Consider the following 11,816-nt stretch of genomic DNA (forward strand, 5'->3'; position numbering starts at 1 on the left):
AAGCAGCACCTTTCCTTCTTAAACCCTGGGATTTGTGACCTGATGTAACTGAACTCCAGTTTAGAAGAGGTCATCAGGAAAAAAACATCTGAAATGCTAAAACAGAAGAGCTGCCTCCTACTGCTGCATTTGGAAGATACCTTCTTGACCCACCTGAGTTATTTCACATTCAGTTACTTGTAGCTTTGCCAACATTAAAACTGCTCAGGGTGGAAATTTCCATACCATTTGTTGGTCTCTAGTAGGAATCAAAGGCCATTCCAGGAAAATTAGCTATTCTCAACAACCACATAAGAGAAAATTACACAGCATTAAAAAGGATGAGATTGTTATTAGAGGAAAGCAAAAAAAAGAGAGAAGGTTCATCTGACATTTGCAGGTTGCAACTCTCTGTAGATCAACAAGGGAGAGGAATTGAGATTTTATGGGAAAACCTTAATTTTAGGATTTCATATTAATCAGCTCTTTGATTTTACAACCCAAGTATCCTTCTAACAAATTAAGAAAATGCAATTGCATTAACAGCATGACATCAGCACTCCAGTGGAGTCAGAATCCTGGGAGCTCTCCTACTATATTGCACCAGTAAATAATTCCCACAGTTTGGGACTTTTCCTGATCTATGCTGTAAAGTCAATACTTAATTAAAAAAGGTAAATATCACAGTATCACAGTATTATTAGGATTGGAAGAGACCTCACAGATCATCAAGTCCAACTCTTTACCACAGAGCTCAAGGCTAGACCATGGCACCAAGTGCCACGTCCAATCCTGCCTTGAACAGCCCCAGGGACGGCGACTCCACCACCTCCCCGGGCAGCCCATTCCAGTGTCCAATGACTCTCTCAGTTTGCTGAGGAACAACCCCCAATTTAACAGATGGTTCTGCTGTGTAACCATACTCTGGAGATACCAAAGGCATTCAGGTAATGTTCTGTATGATGATCTTTGTCCCAAGCTAAGGAATTTCAGCTGGATTTGATATCATCACTGTCTCCCAGAGCACGCTGTGGAGGAGAGCTGTGCTCTGCACCCTCACTGCATGGGCACTGCTCGATGCTACTGGCTACCTGTGGCTGTCAACAGCCCTGCTCACTCCTGCTCCCCACAGCAGACTGTGGCACTGAGTCTCCCTTCAGGAATCTTTCTTGGTGTTGTTTGCATCGGGGGATCTGCTGGATGTCATTTCCCCAAAGACAACAATGCCACATGGCCCAGCTACTGGATCTGTTCCTGATGCAACCAGCTCACACTAGGCATGTGGTGCATGCCCATTGAAACTCTGCAGTCTGCCGATGCTCACAGGGGTGAGGTAACAGCTGGGGTCACAGGGAAGGAGACATGGAGGGGACAATTCTTTGGACCACATTTGCTAGGGTAGAAATAACAACGTAGCTCACAAAACTAGGGCAGCTCCTTCAGTGAAGCTCCTGCATAGGGCAAGCTTGACATGATGCTCTGGTGTGGTTTGTCCCCCATCTCTGCCTAGCTCTACCCCTTGCCCAGCCCCAAACTGGTAGTGGTCCCCCCCCCCACCCACCATGGCAAAAGCTGCAGCAGGGAAGAAGCTGCTTCAGCAGTTAAAGTTTTCCACTCTTGTTCCAGGATTTTTTCTTTCATTTCAACCACTCCTGGGGTTTGTACTGAGCTACACCAGTTCTTGGAGCCCCCACCCCAAAGCTCTGAACGGAGCAGAACTTGTTCTTAGTGGGTCTCTTGATCTTGCACACTGCACTTGCCAGGGTTTCATTGCCACAGGGTCAGCCCCATCTCTGACCTCGCAGACTCTAATGGGTTGCAGCAAAAAGGAAGCTCCTATCTGCCAGAGGAAAGGACAGAGGGAGGCTATGGGGTAAAACCAGTTCTATATTTAAGGCCTGCATTGGGTTGTTATGGCAACAGGAATTCCAGCCACCACCGTGGGCTCCTCCGAACGCCTCCCCACCATCCTCTGCAGAGCCCAACTTTGCATCACTCACCAGCCTCCTGCCTAACACTTGGACTGAAGGGGAGGAAAAAATGTGCAATTCATCTTTCCACAGAAAGCTTCTTCCTCCAGAAGTGGAAAGCAAATGGAAAGAGCAGCTTAAATAAATGTGCCTACAGATACAAGCACTGAAAGCCAAGTCTGGCAGTAGAAAGACTCAGACCCTCTCAGCTCATGGAGCCTACAGGGGCTAGGAGCCACTGGCATGACAAAAATCTACCTGGTACACATCCAGAAGAGAGAACCACACAGCTCCTGATGAAGGTGAGGTGCTTATGGAGTTTCTACCATTGCAATGAGAATGAAGCCCTCCTTTCACAGACCTGAAGCCTAGCAACAGTCTGCCCTTGGAGGGGCCACATTTCCAAGCTCAGTTTCTTTTGTGTGTCTGTCTGGAAGTCTGCATTTAATCCATGCATCTATCTGTGTACTTATATGGTCCTCATCCCCACCATGCCCAAATCTCAAGGGCCACAAGGATGTTGCTTGCCTTTTTATTTTTTTTAGCTATCATGATGGAATTCATAAACAGAAAAGCTTATGAAAGACACATGAAGTAAACCTTTCCCTCCCTGTTACTAAAGACTTAACTGAAGTCCTGCTCCAAGTTTGGGCACTGCTCATCAAGAAAGACAGGCCCTAACTGGCAAGAGGCCAGAGGATAGCAATAAGAGTGACCAGAGATGTGGAAAACAGCCCTAAGGAGAAAAAGAGGGACATGGGTCAATTAATGCATGAAAAGGGAAGGCAGAGCAGAAATGGGGTTAAGAGTTTTCTGTTCCTGTAAAAGAGAGCTCTGACTTGCTTTCCATATCTGCTGAGAGTCAGACAAAAAAATAACAGAATGGGACATTCAGGATGGCTGCTGGGAAAAACTTTCAAAGCTGAAGTGCAGCAAAGCCCTGGGGTAGACTGCTCAAGGAGACTGGAGATATCATTAGAACTCCCAAAAAAGGGTACTTAAGCATCTGTCAGGGATGGTCTAGACATATTGATCCTGGTTTGGGACAGGAGGATGGATTAGTGTACATCTTCATGTGCCCCCTTGCCACACATAGCAGTAATTTGCTATGAGAGACTCACCTGTAGATTACAATTACACATTGATCTTACACACCCCTCAGCAGCCCTTTATGGCTACCACAGTATTCTGCCTTGTGGCGACCAGAATAAGGTCTGGTGTGTCCGAAAGCAGCTGAAGTTTTCAGTGTCACCCCTAAAACCACTCAGCAATACTCAGCTTGCCTTTTCATGGCCACTTCATCTCAGAAGCTCAGTGTCTCCAGCATTTGAAGGTCTTTCTGCTCTGTTTCCTCTCCCCAGTGTCATTTTACCAGCAGAAGCCTGTCACTAATCTATCAAACACAGCACTGAGAAATGGCTGCAGTGCATTAGCACTTCTCCTACAGTCCAACAATTCCTGGTTTTCTAACCTGCTTTTGCTGAACAGTCTTGCCTGCTCCAGAATTAGCAGTAGCTCACTGCACTTTACCAAGAGTCAGAATTCCTTTGCTTTCTAAGTGAGCATGGAAAAGAGCCAGGAGATCATACCTGGCATCCCCTTTGTGATTCCTGTGGGGTGTGGTACCTCACAGCAATCCCAGTGGGGATGCTGCTTGAGGAAAGGGGCAGCTTGAATTGCAAATATAAAAAAGGCAGCTGATAGTGGAAATAGAGAGGAGATGAAGGGGACAACTGAGATTGAAATGAAATATGTTTAGATCATCACAAGAAAGTAGTGACTGCCTTCTCTGAAATAACTCTGGTAACTTCACAGATTAATTCCAAATGAGAAGGAAAATTAAATTAAACCAAAGCCCTAGAGTTTGCTCTATCAATAACCTTCTGTTTCCTATCAAAATCAGGTCCAAACTGCCCTCAACATGCAGCTATGGCTTCTTGGCCTGTGATGCAGCTGGGGAGATGGCAGCTCTTTGTGTGCCCAGTGCTGCCCCTCCTTTAGGCAAGCCTCCAGCAAACACCGTTCATTAGCTCTGTGCAGTGATGCCAGGAGTGTGCAGTGAGTGCAGGAGGCTCTGTACTGCAAAGGACAATTAATAGATTAGAACAGCCAGGAAAGGGGCAAGCTGCACCTGACAGACCTCCACAGCTGCTGCAGGGAAAATGGAGCTGATGCCCCCACAACTGTCTCTCAGCTCTGACTTCATCCCTTGAGAACTGCTGTGTAAACCTCTTCACCAGGCACCCTGCAGCAGCTCTGTGTGCAGTGACACTGCTGTGCACACTGTGCAGTGGTTGCAGACCACAGGTACAGGACAGCACAGGCAGTCTCATGAGCTGTCCAAAAGTTTTCTTTTCTGGTGAATTCAGTTCCAGGAGAGTAAAGCTCAGTTATTGTCAACCAAAACATGCAAAGGAGGTGCACCAGCCCAGAAGAGCCATGTCACCCAGCTTCCCCATGCTACATCCACAATATCAACTTTGCAGCTTGTCCTCTGCTTCTGTCTACTTATTCCAATTCACCTTGAACTGGTGCCACAGCTGCAGGATGCTTTAGGAGAAATAGAAGTCAGAAAACCGCAGGGCCTACATTACCCTAAAAATAGCCCCCCAAGAGGAGTCAGATATTAAAACAGTGAGCAGATGAACTGGAACCAACAGGGCCCCCTAAAGCACAGACACAAGTCAGTGTCAGCAAGACCGTGATGAGAAATGCCAAACACCACCATCCCAAGTCACAGACGTCACCAAGTACCACCGCAGGTTGCAAACCAGCTTCTTTACAGCAAGACCACCAGAACCGTGGCATAAGCCTGGGAGGGAACACAGCCCATCAGTGGCACAGTGAAGGATCAGAGGGGTCAGTGTTGGGTGGTTTAGTTTTTGTTAATAAATAAATAAATGAAATGATGATGATTAAGTGGAAGCAGCCCAGCACTGTTATCAATATGAGTGCCTTTGCAGCACATTAAACCCAAGCAATTTAAAGAGCAGAGCAGATCACATAAATAATTCATTCTCTGGTGGTAAGCACAATGCCACTTTAGCTGCCTAAGTTTTCAGGGAGAGGAATGCTTTTTAATTAAAATGCAGGCATCTACAAGTGCACGTGGGCCTTTAATCATTCATGTTTGGAGCCAGCTGACTTGGTCATGCATTAGAAAGCAGGCAGTGGCTTTCATCTTTCTGGAGATCACACCCAGCAAACTGCTGGGGCTGGGCTTTGCTGAGGCAGCCTGCCTTGTGATGAGAGTGCGGTTTGGTCCCCTGTGCGGCACAAAGTCATCTAGGAAGCTGCATTTACTGAGGCCAGACTCAAAACAGAACAAAGTGCTGGAGAGCCAAAGCGACACACAATCAATCTGCCTCCATGCCTGTCCTGAAGTAGATTCTCCCCAGCAATTAGGGATATTACAAAGGCAAATAATCAGAGTGCAGCTGATTTCAAAGGCTTTACTTGCTCTCTTCCTAATGACACTGCAGGCGAGTGCGTTCTCCCTCCTTCCCCACTTTTCTTGCTCGACAAGACCTTCTCAGCTAGTCTGCATCTGGCCTTAGACAAGAGCAGTGCCCTGGGATCCTCAGTCCCAGTCCGAGCAGTAACTTCCACAGAACACACTGCAGCCTAAACCAAAACTCTACTGCTCTGCTGAACCCCAGCAGAGCAGTGGCCTTCAGGCCATGGTACAACGGGCAGAGACTCCAGCCCATCACAGCAGTGCCATCTATTGCCACTCTGCTCATTTGCAGAGGGCCAGCTCTGGAAAGGCAAAAGAGGAAAAAGGTAAATTTTCAGCAGAAGGGAGAATTTTTGGTTCCACCTTAGAAAATTTGATAATGTTTAAAGTATCTGCATGTGTCAGACCACACTAATCCCACAGTGATATCCAGAAGCTGTATTCCTCACCAGAGCCTCATGAGAGGTTTCCTGACACTCCTTGGGCCACAGCTTGGCTCTGACCTTGCTTATGCAACATCTCCTATCTAGAAAGGGATGAAGCCAGGGTGTGAAGCCTTGACTCCACGGACATCTTCATCTGATACACCAGCATTTTGATATTCAGTAACTCTTTGGTATCCTGCTTCTCACTTTAAAAAAACAAACCAACCCAAACAAGTAATTGGCAATGAAAAAACCTACACCAAAAACATTCCCCAAGCATCCAGCAAACCTCTTCCCTTGCCCCACAGAGAAGCATAATGTGATAAACATCTCTAGCATACGGCATCGCTGGCATCTGCCATTGCCTGGCTATCACAGCAGGACAAATACAGCCCATGCCACCAACCCTAGTGTATTTCTGTTTCAGTGTCTATGAGGGAATGACTTCCAGGTTTTCATTTCAAGGAATAATGTTATGCCCCCAGAGATGGTCCTGCCAGCTCTGTACCAGCTTTCTGCCCACCCTGCAGTTTAACTGCACAGCTGAGAGACTGTTGTGTCTAGACTTGCACAGCAGCTACTGCTTCAGTGCTTTGGGATATGACCCCTGGATCCCTCCCAGCATAACCCAGTGCATTGCACCAACCTCAGAGAAAGATGTATTAGGAGCTCACACAAAGGCTTGGAGAGAAATCAGAGTTACAGTGTCAGAGGCAGAATTCAACTTACCCTGGTACTATCTGATTAATTTTCAGTCTAGTGCAGAGATTCAGTACACAGATACTCAAACTAGAACAGAAGCTGCCAACAATCATCTTCCACCACACTGCAGAAACCCCTTAGAAGCAGCAGAGGCAGTTATGCTGATCAGGGACACACCACAGAGTCTGAAGTGGTTGCCTTGAATGTTTGGATAAGAAGTGGGTTTCATTATTCTGAATGGAAACCTAACACTGGAAACTCTGAGCTACTGCTTAGAGATCCTAGAGCCTCCTGCAGACATCTCCAGGTCCCTCTGAGGAGCTCTGCTCGCTGCACAGAGCAGTGTCACTGCAAAGAAGGAAAAGCTGTTGGTCCTCTTACTTATTAATGTCTTTATTTCATAAGTGCATGACATACAGACAAGATATGACAGGTGGCAAGCAAGGAAGAAAATCTGCACTGTAGGGAAGATAATTATTTAAATCCAAACTTTGGAAGTATGAATTTCTTGGATGCTATTGACCTTCTTCTAGCAGCACTGGCTTAGGTGGCAAGCTCTCTTTAGAGTCTGATGAGCAAGCATAGTGCCAGCATTGAGAGCTTTGGAAAAGTGTTCTAATAGACATTTCTAATTTTATAACAGGTTTTTCTCCTTGCATGAGGTTCCTCCTTTTCATTCACCTCCTGTGTTGATACCATGCACACAGCTAGGTCTATACCAGCTGAACAGAGGTTGTTGTTTAACCCCTAAACATATTCCTTGGCAGGTCCTGGGCCCTCCATCCTCCACTCCTATGCTTGTGATGCAGGGAGCAGAGCCTTGAGCAAGAGGCTGGGTTCAGCTCACTGCAGCAGGGCTGCTGATTATGTGGTGGGACAGAGCCTTGGCAGTCCCAGCAGAATGCACAGAAACAGGAGTGAAAGCACAAAGGAGTGACCTGCCTGCAGCCAGCAATCCTGGCACACCAGTACCAGAATCAGGACTTTAGCTGTATGCTGATTTGGCAATCAAGAGAGGCCATTGGTAATGCTGATGCCTTGTAATACCCTACCCAGCCAAATAAGCCTCTCCCTGTTCCATGCACACACAGCCTCAGGCACAGAGGGGAAGAAAACCAGGCAGATATGTTGTCTTCTCTCTGCCCTGGGAAGGAGAGACAAAGTCACCATATGCTGCCGGCTAACAAGGCTGTCACAGCTCTCACAGAGTAACTCCCTGAGCAAGGACCACAGGAAGCCTTTGCTGTACACTCCCCTGTGTTCCCATTCAGTTAAGGTTATCTGGAGCTGAAAACCTGATGAAATCAAATACCCCTGTGTGAACAAGGTGTCACTATTAGGAGCCATTTTTGTAGAGCACAAACTGCCTTCCTAGGCTCAGTGGCTGAGCCACACAGTGATGGGACATGAACAGCCACTGTGGAGCAGAGGCCTGGACCTAGGTGTTTCTGAGCAGCAGCTGTGACATCAGCCCTTCAGGCTGCAAAATGTCTGAGTGAGTTCAAGCACCACACGTCAGGGAAGAGAAGATTCAGCAGCCTTCAGCTCACCAGGCCAAGCCATTTGCTGATGAGTACTGCAGACTCTGAAGATGCTCTTGCCTGGGTGCTGCAATCATAAAATATATCAGGTTGAAAACCCACAAGGATCATCAAGTCAAATTCCATCAAGTCCCAACAGGAGCAGCAGCTGTCATTGGAAAGAACTCAAGAAACCCACCTGTAGTCAGTTATCACAGCTTGTCCCATTTGCAGCTGTCAGTGTTTGCATCAGCAGCATGTGTGAGGGTGCTAACCTAAGTGCAGCATCATGCACTTCTGCACTGCTCTTCTGGATTTCCAAGCAAAATATCCATAACCACTTTGTGCCCTCAAGATATTTTAAAAGAAAGGGGGGAAAAGAAGAAAAACAGAAAAAAATACCATTGAAACAGACCAGCTGAGGTTAAGAAGGGGCTTACCTATCACTCACTGCCAAAGGCTGTTTGAAACACATCAGTCTCTATCCTCCTGAAACGCAACCAGGAGCTGGCAGAGGCAGCTGGCAGTGAGTGACCTCCCCACCCTGCTGGAGCAGGGGTCAAGCAAAGAACAGCATTCCAGTTTGTAACTTGGCTTTAGTCAAACATTTCAGCAGATTGCCTTTTCCCTGACACATCTAGAAATATTTTGTCAGCATAAATTGACCCTGGTTTATATTAACTAAAGCCTTCTCTCATTCAATATCTGCTTTGCAAAATGTTGGCAACAAGTGATAATTCAAAGTACATTTATACCCACAGACCATGCTAGCAGGCTGGGGTGAGTTTCCCAAAACACAAAGCTAGGTTTACCAAATAAGAACATGAAAAACCCAAAGGAGCCATTCACATCATCTAACTTACACAAGATAGATACACGAGGGCAGCAGGACTCTGCCAATGTAAACCACTGTCAGACTTTGCAATATTCCTGCACACTCGAGGAAAACATGAGCTGCAGCATCTCCAGAGGAGACAGGACTTGAAAGGACTCCAGCACTCAGTTTAAAAATTCACCACATCCTTAACTGCACCTGGTGGGACCCAGGGGCAGGAGATGTTGCCAGGGAAGTGGCTGCCATCACTGGCTTGTGCAAGGTTTGGGAGCAGGAGTGCGTGATTAAGCCTTCGAGACATTTTAGCTTTCCAGAGACATTTTGTTCCCTGCAAACTTTCCATAGGGGAAAACCACCTCTCAAGATAGACTCAAGGGATGTGCAGAAAGCATCTGCCTCCTCTTTCAAATGCCCTCCCAAACTGCCCCAACTTACATCCCAAGCTCCTCCTGTGACAGTCATACTCACAAATCCACTCACGCCATCAGCAGAGACCCTATAGCCATGGAGGACCCAGCTCCCCATTCTCTCTCTCTCCAAAAGACAAACTGTGCATCCAAAGAAAGAATCAGAGGGAACTCTGGCTCCCTTCTAGGCCTGCCCACATCTCTGCTGTGAGTCTGAGGGTCAAGACTGCCACAACAATTCCTGGAGGCACACAGTAGTATGCTGCAGTTCACCAAAACTCAGAGGAAGGAGCACGCCTGTGCTGTTGGCAAAGGAAGTGACACACAGGCAGGTGGCTGTGCAGGGCTGGTGTGATCAGCAGGGCAAGGGGATCTAGCCCTGAGGAACCCCTGTGACAAAATCAGGATGCCAGGAGAGGTGTTTTACTGCAAAAGGAGCATTTGGGTTTCTGAGCGCTTCCCTGTGAAGGAGAAGCAGCTACAGGTCCCCGTGCCTCATCCAGTCTCCCTTTAAACACCCTCAGGGATGATGACTCCAGCATCTCCCCGGGCAGCCCATTTCAATGCCAATCACTCTTTTTGTGAAGAGCTTCTCTCTAGCATCCAGCCTAAACCCGCCCTGGCAAAACTTGAGGCTTGTGTCCTCTTCTCTCACTGGGTGCTTGGGAGAAGAGACCAACCCCTGCCTGGCTACAACTTCCTTTCAGGTAGCTATAGACAGCAATAAGGTCTCCCCTGAGCCTCCTCTTCTTCAAGCTGAACACTCCCAGCTCCCTCAGCCTCTCCTCACAGAGTTGTGCTCCAGACACCTCACCAACCTTGGTGCCCTTCTCTGAATGCATTCAAGCACTTCAACATCTTAAATTCAGGGGCCCAGAACTGGATGTGGTACTCAAGGTATGGCCTAACCAATACCAAGTACAGGGGCAGAATGACCTCACTCTTCCTTCTGGCCACACTGTTCCTGATACAGGCCAGGACGCCATTGGCCTTCTTGGCCACCTGGGCACACTGCTGGCTCATGTTCAGTCAGCTGTCAACCAGGTGCCTCTCTGCCTGGCTGCTCTCCAGCCACTCTGTCCCCAGCCTGTAGCACTGCATGGGGTTGTTGTGGCCAAAGTGCAGAACTTGGCACTCGGACTTGTTAAAACTCGTGGCATTGGACTGTTCCCATTTATCCAGCCTGTCTGGGCCCCTCTGCAGAGCTCTCCTACCCTTTAATAGATTGACACATGCTCCCAACTTGGTGTCATCTGCAAGCTTACTGATGCTGGACTCAATTCCCTCACTCAGATCATCAGTGAAGATATTAAATAGGACAAGGCCCAGCGCTGATCCCTGGGAGACACCACTAGTGACTGGCTGGTGACAAGCAGCTGAGGGACCTAGAGGTGTTCATGCTGGAGAAAAGGAGGCTGAGAGGAGACCTCATTGCTCTCCACAACTCCCTGAGAGGAAGTTGGAGTGAGGTGGAGGTTGGCCTCTCTCTTTAGTATGAAGTAATAGGAGAGGAAATGGCCTCAGGTTGCCCTGGGGGAAGTTTAGGCTGGATATGAGAAGAAACCTGTTGACTGAAAGGGTTCTCCAAGCCCAGCACAGGCTGCTCAGGGAAGTGGTTGAATCCCCATCCCTGGGGATCTTTCAAAGAGGCAGGGGTGTGCTGTTGAGGGCCATAGTTTAGCCCCAGTCTTGGTAGTTAGACAGTTGTTGGGCTGATCTTAAAGGGCTTTTCAACCAAAATGATTCATGGTGTTCAAGTAAAGCATGACCATGGCACTTTGGGACATGGTTTAATGGCCATGGCGGTGTTGGGCTGGTGGCTGGACTGGATGATCTTAGAAGGCTTTTCCAACCCAAACAATTCCATGACAACACAATACTACTTCCCCATGAGCTTCCAGTTCAGCCAAGCACTTACGCTCATCATAAGGGAGCAGAAAGAAACAGCTAAACAGAGAGGAGGTCAGCTTAAGTGAGAAGGCCCAGCCAGCACCCATGGATGATGTTAAAGTGACCATTAAGCCTATTCCTGCCTAACCAGGGGGCCATTAGGCCCCCCAGCCTTTGTCCCACTCCTATTAACTCAGTTTGCACCATGAGGACTCACCAGTGACGACAGGAGGAAGATCTCTCTGCCCAGCTGGGCAAGCCTGGGCCCTGCCTTTCCTAGGGCTGATTATAAAGTGGAGTGGGCAGGGAGGGCAAAGTGGTGACAGCTGGGGCGGGAGGAGACTCCAACAGAACCCAGGTGCTCTGGGTTTGGGAGAACGAGGGGAAAATGCAGTGTGGAGTGGAAAAGGACAGGTGGTGCTGAAAGGAGGGAGATGGAGAGGAAAAGAGGAAGATGGGGGGAAAGGTGGAAATGAAGAGGAAATGAAAGAGATGGAAAGAAAAGGAGTAAGGTGGGGGAAAATAGATGGAGAGGAAAGGAAGGAGATGGGGAGAAGTGGGATAAAAAAAATAAAACTAAAACTGGACTGTAAAAAAAATCCCAAAAGTGGTCCTGCTCTGGAAGGGGAGT

General features: G+C 47.9%; 1 long non-coding RNA gene across 1 annotated transcript; it reads right to left on the bottom strand.

Annotated features, from left to right (window-relative positions):
• Window positions 1-6,910: 6,910 nt before the first annotated feature.
• Window positions 6,911-11,439, bottom strand: LOC135188209 (uncharacterized). The gene is made up of 3 exons (XR_010307610.1): window positions 11,403-11,439; window positions 8,253-8,402; window positions 6,911-8,141 (listed from the first exon to the last, which is right to left on the bottom strand). It is a non-coding gene; the product is annotated as an uncharacterized LOC135188209 (long non-coding RNA).
• Between the last annotated feature and the right edge of the window lie 377 nt (window positions 11,440-11,816).

The sequence above is a fragment of the Pogoniulus pusillus genome, chromosome 29 (assembly GCF_015220805.1).
Source record: "Pogoniulus pusillus isolate bPogPus1 chromosome 29, bPogPus1.pri, whole genome shotgun sequence".
Taxonomy (NCBI): domain Eukaryota; kingdom Metazoa; phylum Chordata; class Aves; order Piciformes; family Lybiidae; genus Pogoniulus; species Pogoniulus pusillus.